Source organism: Vombatus ursinus, unplaced genomic scaffold (genome assembly GCF_900497805.2).
Source record: "Vombatus ursinus unplaced genomic scaffold, bare-nosed wombat genome assembly UNPS02014792.1, whole genome shotgun sequence".
Taxonomy (NCBI): domain Eukaryota; kingdom Metazoa; phylum Chordata; class Mammalia; order Diprotodontia; family Vombatidae; genus Vombatus; species Vombatus ursinus.
Window position 1 is genome coordinate 3,598,520 of NW_020954570.1, and position 7,561 is coordinate 3,606,080.

Consider the following 7,561-nt stretch of genomic DNA (forward strand, 5'->3'; position numbering starts at 1 on the left):
TCCCAGGTCAAGGAAAAAGTACTGCATGCAGCAATAAAGAAACAAGGCAAACATCATGGAGTTAGAGTCAAGAATACACAGAATTCAACATCTTCTACATTAAAGAACCAGAGGGTTTGGGATATGATATTCCAGAAGGTAAATTAATTAGGATTACAGCCAAGAATGATATGCCCAGACAAACTGAGTATAACTCCTCAGAGGGAAAATGGATATTTAATGAAATAGAGGATTTTTAAGCATTTTTAATTAAAAGACCAGAGCTAAATTAAAAAAAGGAAACTATGTCTTCCTAAAGGTACTATAGACAATGAATTAATAGCAATACTAAACATATATGCACCAAATAGTATAGCATTCAAATTGTTAAGAAGTTAAATGAGTTACAGAAGGAAATAGACAATAAAATTATACTAGTGTGGGACCTCAAATTACTCTCTCAAAACTAGATAAATCTAACCACAAAATAAACAAGAAACAAGTTAAGGAGGTGAATAGAATTTGAGAAAAGATACATATGATAGCCTCTGGAAAAAAAATGAATGGCAATAGAAAAAAAAATCTTTTCCTCAATAAGTACATGGCACCTACAAAAAAAATGACTATTTATTAGGTCATAAAAACATCACAAAAAATGCAGAAAAGCAGAAATATTAAATGCATCCTCTTCAGATTATGATGTATAAAAAATGCATTTAATAAAGGGCATCGTTAGATTAAAATTAATTGAACACTAAATAATCTCATCCTAAAGAATGATTGGGTCTAAGAACAAATCATAGAAACTAAGAGTAATTTCATCAAAGAAAATGAGAAAAATGAGACAACATACAAAAATTTGTGGAATGCAGCCAAAACAGTACTTACGGGAAAATTTATATCTCTAAAAATTTACATTAATAAAACAAATTTACAACCCCCCAATTAAACACCAAATTGGAAATCCAGAAAACCTGAGAAGAGATTAATAAAGTGGAAAATAAGAAAACTATTGAACTAATAAATAAATTTAGTACTTCATTTTATGGGGGAGGGAACTTAGATAAATGATTGGCAAATTTAACTTTAAAAAGGAAAAGTAAAAAAAAAAACCAAAAATTGATTACCAGGATCAAAAATGAGAGAGATGAATTCACCACCAATGAGGAGGAAATTAAAATAATTATTAAGAGCTATTTTGCCAAATTATATGCCAATAAATCTGACAATCTAAGTGAAATAGGTAAATATTTACAAAAAAATATATAAATTGCTCATGTTGATAGAAGAGGAAATAGAATACTTAAACCCATTTTAGAAAAAAAAGAAATTGAACAAACCATCAATGAACTCCCTAAGAACAAATCCCTAGGGCCAGCCAGATGAATTCATAAATAAATTCTGCAAAACATTGAAAGAATAATTAATCCTAATACTAGATAAACTATTTGGGAAAAAAAATCAAAGAAGGAATCTGACACAAATATGGTGCTGATACCAAACCCAAGAAGGGTGAAAAAAAGAGAAATAAAACTAAAGAACAATTTCCCTAATGAATATTGATGCAATGATTTTGAGTAAAATACTAGCAACAAGATTGCAGCAATGTATGACAAGGATAATACATTATTGCCAGTAGAGATTTATACCAGGAATACAGAGCTGATTCAGTGTTACGGAAACTATCAACATCATTGGTCATATCAATAATAAAATTAATAAAAATCTTATGATTATTTCAATAGATGCAGAAAAAGCTTTTGACAAAACATAGCAGGCATTTATATGAAAAACACTAGAAAGGATAAGTATAAATGAAGCTTTCCTGAAACTTATAAATCATATTTACACAAAACTATCAGCAAGTATTCTTTTTAATGTGGATGAGCTAAAATCCTTACCCATAAGATCAGGAGTAAAGCAAGGATGCCCATTGTCACCACTATTATTGAATATTTTTACTAGAAATGCTAGCTATAGCAATGAGAAGAAAAATAAATTGAAGGAAATAGATTAGGCAAGGAGGAAACAAAATTATCAGTCTTTGCAAATGATATGATGAGAATCCTAGAGAATCAACTAAAAAACTAGTTGAAATAATTAACAACTTTAGCAAAGTTGCAGGATACAAAATAAACCCACATATAAAGTCATATCATCTTCACTTAAATAATTCAAGTCAAAGGATATCTTGTGTGTAACACTGGCTAACCCACCTAATACTGCTGTGAAGTTGGATGGATGATGACAGTATCTGTAAAATAAAAAGCTTACCCCAAATGTATTTAAGACCTGTACTTAAAGTATTATGTTTCTCCTGGATAGCCAGGCTTTGTGAATTGTACCCAAAAAAGTAATCATAGAATTTTAGACATAGAAGATAGGAAAAGATACCTAGCATTCTGTTTACCAACCGTTCTGTATTAGAAGAATACACACAGACACACACACAGACACACACAGACACATACACACATGAATATATGTGCATATATACACATGCACACATTTATATATGCATGCATTTACACATACACATATATGTACTAATATATGTATATATATATATATATGCACAACTGCTTCAATTTTATGAATATGAATTGTGTATTTCTCTTAACCTTCTTTTCTTCTGTTTAGTCTCTCTTTTAGTCCTGTCCGTCCTCAAACGTCTATTTTGCTTCTATTTCCTCCCTTAATCTGTCCTCCCTTTTATCATTCTCCCACTTTATTTGGTCCCTTTCCCTTCCTATTTACTTATTGGGTAAGTTATATTTCTATACACAACTGACAGATAGATGGATAGATAGATAGACAGATAAATAGATAGACAGATAGTCAGTCTATCCACTTTGTACCAATTCTAAGGAATTAGGTTCAAACACTGCCTGCCACCTCCTTCATTTCACCTTCCATTTTAAAAACACTTCCCTGTGTGAGTCTTAAATGTGAAAAAAAATTCCCATTCTACCTTTCTCATTTTCCTTCTCCCACTGAATTCCTCTTTATTATGTCTTAATATTTTGGAAGTCATTCCAACATAATTGATTCACTCCCATGTCCTTTGTCTATATACACTCCTTAATTGCCCTAATGACTATAAAGTTCTTAGAAGTTAGAAATATAACCTTTCCATATAAGAATGCAAACAGCTAAATCTCATTGAGTTCCTTATGTTTATTCATTCAAGTTTAACTGTTTATGCTTCTCTTGAGTCTTTGTGTTTGAATGTTTAATTTTCCTTTCACTTCTGGGTTGTTGGTTTTTTTTTTTCATCAGCAATGCTTAAAAGCAGGGGTAACAATCCTGATCTCACACAAAGTGAAAACAAAAATAGACCTAATTGAAAAAGATAATGAAGGAAACTACATATTGCTAAAAATTATCATAAAGAATGAAGTAATATCAATACTAAACATATATTCACCAAGTGGTAGAGCATCCAAATTCTTAGAGAAGTTGAGTGAGTTACAGGAAGAAATAGACAGCAAAACTGTATTAGTGGAGGACCTCAATCTCCCCCTTTAAGAATTAGATAAATGTAACCACAAAATAAAAAAAGAAAGAAGTTAAGGATGTGAATAGAATATTGAAAAAGTTTGATATGGTAGACCTCTGGAGAAAATTGAATGGGAATAGAAAATAATATATCTTTTTCTCAGTAGTGTTTGGCACCTAGAGAAAAACTGAACATGTATTGAGCATAAAAACCTTACAATGAAATGCAGAAAGGCAGAAATATTAACGGCATTTTTTTCAGATCATGATGCATAAAAATTAGGTGTAAAAAAGCCATCAAAAGATAGACTAAAATTAAATAGAAACTAAACAATCTGATACTATACAATGAGTGGGTCAAACAACAAATCATACAAACAATCATTCATTTCATCAAAGAGAATGTCAATAATGAGGCAACATACTAAAACTTATGGGATAGAGTCAAAGCAGTTCTTAGGGGAAATTTTATATCTCTAAATGCTTACATGAATAAAATAGATAAAGAGAAGATCAATGAACTGGAAATGCAACTGAAAAAGCTAAAAAAAGGAACAAACTAAAGACCGCCTCTTCTCAAAAAAAAAAAAAAAACAGATTAGAAATTTTGAAAATCAAAGGAGAGATCAATAGAATTGAAAGTAAAAAAAAAAACCTATTGATCTAATAAAGAAAACTAAAGCTAGTTTTATGAGGAAACTAATAAAATAGATAAGCCTTTGCTTAATTTGTTTAAAGAAAAGAAAAAGGAAAACCAAATTACTAGTGTCAAAATTGAAAAAGGTGAATTCACCACCAATGAAGAGAAAATTTTTAAAAAGTAATTAGGGACTATTTTGACCAATCGTATGTCACAAAATCTGACAATCTAAGTGAAATTTTATTTTAAAATGTTGCATCAATATTCATTAAAGAAATTGGTCTATAACTTTCTATATCTATTTTGGCTCTTCCTGGTTTAGGCATCAGTAACATATCTGTGTCCCCTTCTATTTTCCTGTAGGGCAGGATAGATTTCTATACCCCATTTCCTGTATTTGTTATTTCCCAGTTGCATGTGAAAACATTTTTTTTTAAACATGTGTTTCAAAACTTCGGGTTCCAAATTTTCTCCCTTCCTCCCTCCCCACCCACCCTCATTGAAAAGGCAAGCAACTTAATATAAGTTATACATGTGTAGTTATGTAAAATGTTTCCATAGTAGACATGCTATGAAAAATTAACTCTATTTCCCTTAATCCTATCCTGCCCCCCCCCACTTATTCTATTCTTTCTTTTGACTCTGTTTCCCTCCAACTACCCTAATACTGACAAAGGTCTCATGAGTCACAAATATCATCTTTCCATGCAGGAATATAAACAGTTCAACCTTAATAAGTCGATTATGATTTCTCTTTCCTGTTTACCTCTTCATGTTCCACTTGAGTCTTGTATTGGAAAGTCAAATTTTCTATTCAGCTCTGGTCTTTTCATCAAGAATGCTTGAAAGTCCTCTATGTCACTGAATGAACATTTTTTCCCCTGAAGGATTATACTCAGTTTTGCTTGGTAGGTGATTCTTGGTTGTAATCCTATCTCCTTTGTTCTCTGGAATATTATATTCCATGCCCTGCGATCCCTTAATGTAGAAGCTGCTAAATCTTGTGTTATCCTGATTGTGTTTCCACAATACTTGAATTGTTTCTTTCTGGCTGCTTGCAATATTTTCTCCTTGACCTGGGAACTCTGGAATTTGGCTACAATATTCCTAGGAGTTTTCCTTTAGGGATCTCTTTCAGGAGGAGATTAGTGGATTCTTTCAATTTCTATTTTCCCCTCTGGTTCTAGAATATCAGGGCAGTTTTCCTTGATAATTTCTTGAAAGATGATGTCTAGGCTCTTTTTTTGATCATGGCTTTCAGATAGTCCAATAATGTTTAAATTCTCTCTTCTGGATCTATTTTCCAGGTCAGTTGTTTTTCCGATGAGATATTTCACATTGTTTTCTAATTTTTCATTCTTTCAGATTTGTTTTACAGTGTCTTGATTTCTTATAAAGTCACTAGCTTCCAATTGCTCTATTCTAATTTTTAAGGAAGTATTTTCTTCAGTAAGGTTTTGGACTTCCTTTTCCACTTGGCCAATTTTGCTTTTTAGGGCATTCTTCTCCTCATTGGCTTTTTGGACCTCTTTTGCCATTTGGGCTAGGCTATTTTTTAAGGTGTTATTTTCTTCAGTATTTTTTTGGGTCTCCTTTAGCAAGCTGTTGACTTGTTTTTCATGATTTTCTTGCATTACTCTCATTTCTCTTCCCAGTTTTTCCTCTACTTCTCTTACTTGCTTCTCAAAATCCCTTTTGAGCTCTTCCAAGCCCTGGGACTGATTCATATTTTTCTTGGAGGTTTTGGATGTAGGAGGTTTGACTTTGTTGTCTTCTTCTGGTTGTATGTTTTGATCTTCTTTGTCACCAAAGTAAGGTAAAATAGTCTGACTCTTTTTGTGTTGCTTACTCATGATCCCAGTCAATTACTTGAGTTTTAAACTCTTTGTTAAGGTAAGAGTCTGCTTCCAATGTGGAAAATGTACTATCCCAAGCTTTGGGGGTTTGTATAGATGTTTTCAGAGGTACTTCTAGGGACCTGAAAAGTGTCAGTTCTTCCAAGATGGTATGATAAGGGACGGAGTGTTTCCTCTCCACTGCCACAACAAGCTCCACCAGGCCAGCACTCCTTCTCGCCCCAGGACCACCCCTCAGACCTGCGAACCATATCCAAGCACAGGCACAGCAAGAGATTCCTGCCTCAGTACTGGCAGAGAGATCACTACAATCCCCCTCTTATCAGCCACTCAATTCCACCTCAGTCTGTGGGCCAGGAGCTCAGGAGGTAGCTGCTGCCCCCGAGGCTGCTCTCAGGACTTGTGGCTGAGACCTAGCTCCTCTCTCACCACAGTCACAGACTTTTCCCACTGACCTTCTAAGTTGTCTTTCTCTTTCATGGGTTGAGAAGTCTGGAAACTGCCACAGCTTCCCGTGATTCAGTCCTCTGAGGCCTTCTCCAGGTTCGCTGCAGCCTGCCCGCCCAGGCCAAACTGCACTCCTCACTCTGACCAGCATGATATACCTTTCTGATCAACCATCCAGTCTGTCTTTGGCTGGAAATTTGTTTCATTCTGTCTTTTTGTGGATTCTGCTGCTTTAGAATTTGTTTAGTGCAATTTTTACAGGTATTTGGAGGGGGTTGGGACAAAGCTGAAGCAAGTCACTGCTTTTACTCTGCCATCTTGGCTCTGCCTCTCCGCTATTTTTCTGTAGAAAGCTCATTGATGGTTTGTTCAATTTCTTTTTCTATAATGGGGTATTTAAGCATTTCATTTCTAAGCTGAAGTAAAAGAAGCAAGGATAGCAATCCTGGTCTCAGACAAATTAAAAGAAAAATGGACCTAATTAAAAGAGATAAGGGAATGAACTACATCTTGCTAAAAAGGTACCATAGACAATGAAGCAATATCAATACTAAACATATATGTACCAAGTGGTATAGCATCCAAATTCTTAAAGGAGAAGTTAAGTGAGTTACAGAAAGATATAAACAGCAAAATTATACTATTGAAGGACCTAAACTTTCCTCTCTTAGAACTCAATAAATTCAACCAAAAATAAATAAGAAAGAAACTAAAGAGGTAAATAGAATATTAGAAAATTTAGATATGACAGGTCTTTGGCATGATTTAGACATAAAGGATGACATCATAAGCAAATTACAAGATCAAGCAGTAGTCTACCTGTCAAATCTATGGAAAGGGAAGAAATTCATGATCAAAAAAAGATAGAGACTGTTACAAAATGTAAAATTGATAATTTTGATTACATTAAATTAAAAAACTTTTGGACAAATAAAACTGATGCAAGTAAGATTAAAAGGAAAGCAGAAAGCTAGGAAACAATTGTTATAATTAGTTTCTCTGATAAAGGTCTCATTTCTCAAATATATAGAGAACTCAGTCAAATTTATAAGAATATAAGCCATTCCCCAATTGACAAGTAGTCAAAGGACCGAATAGGCATCAAAGCTATCTATAGGATTGTGAAGAAGTTCTCTAAATC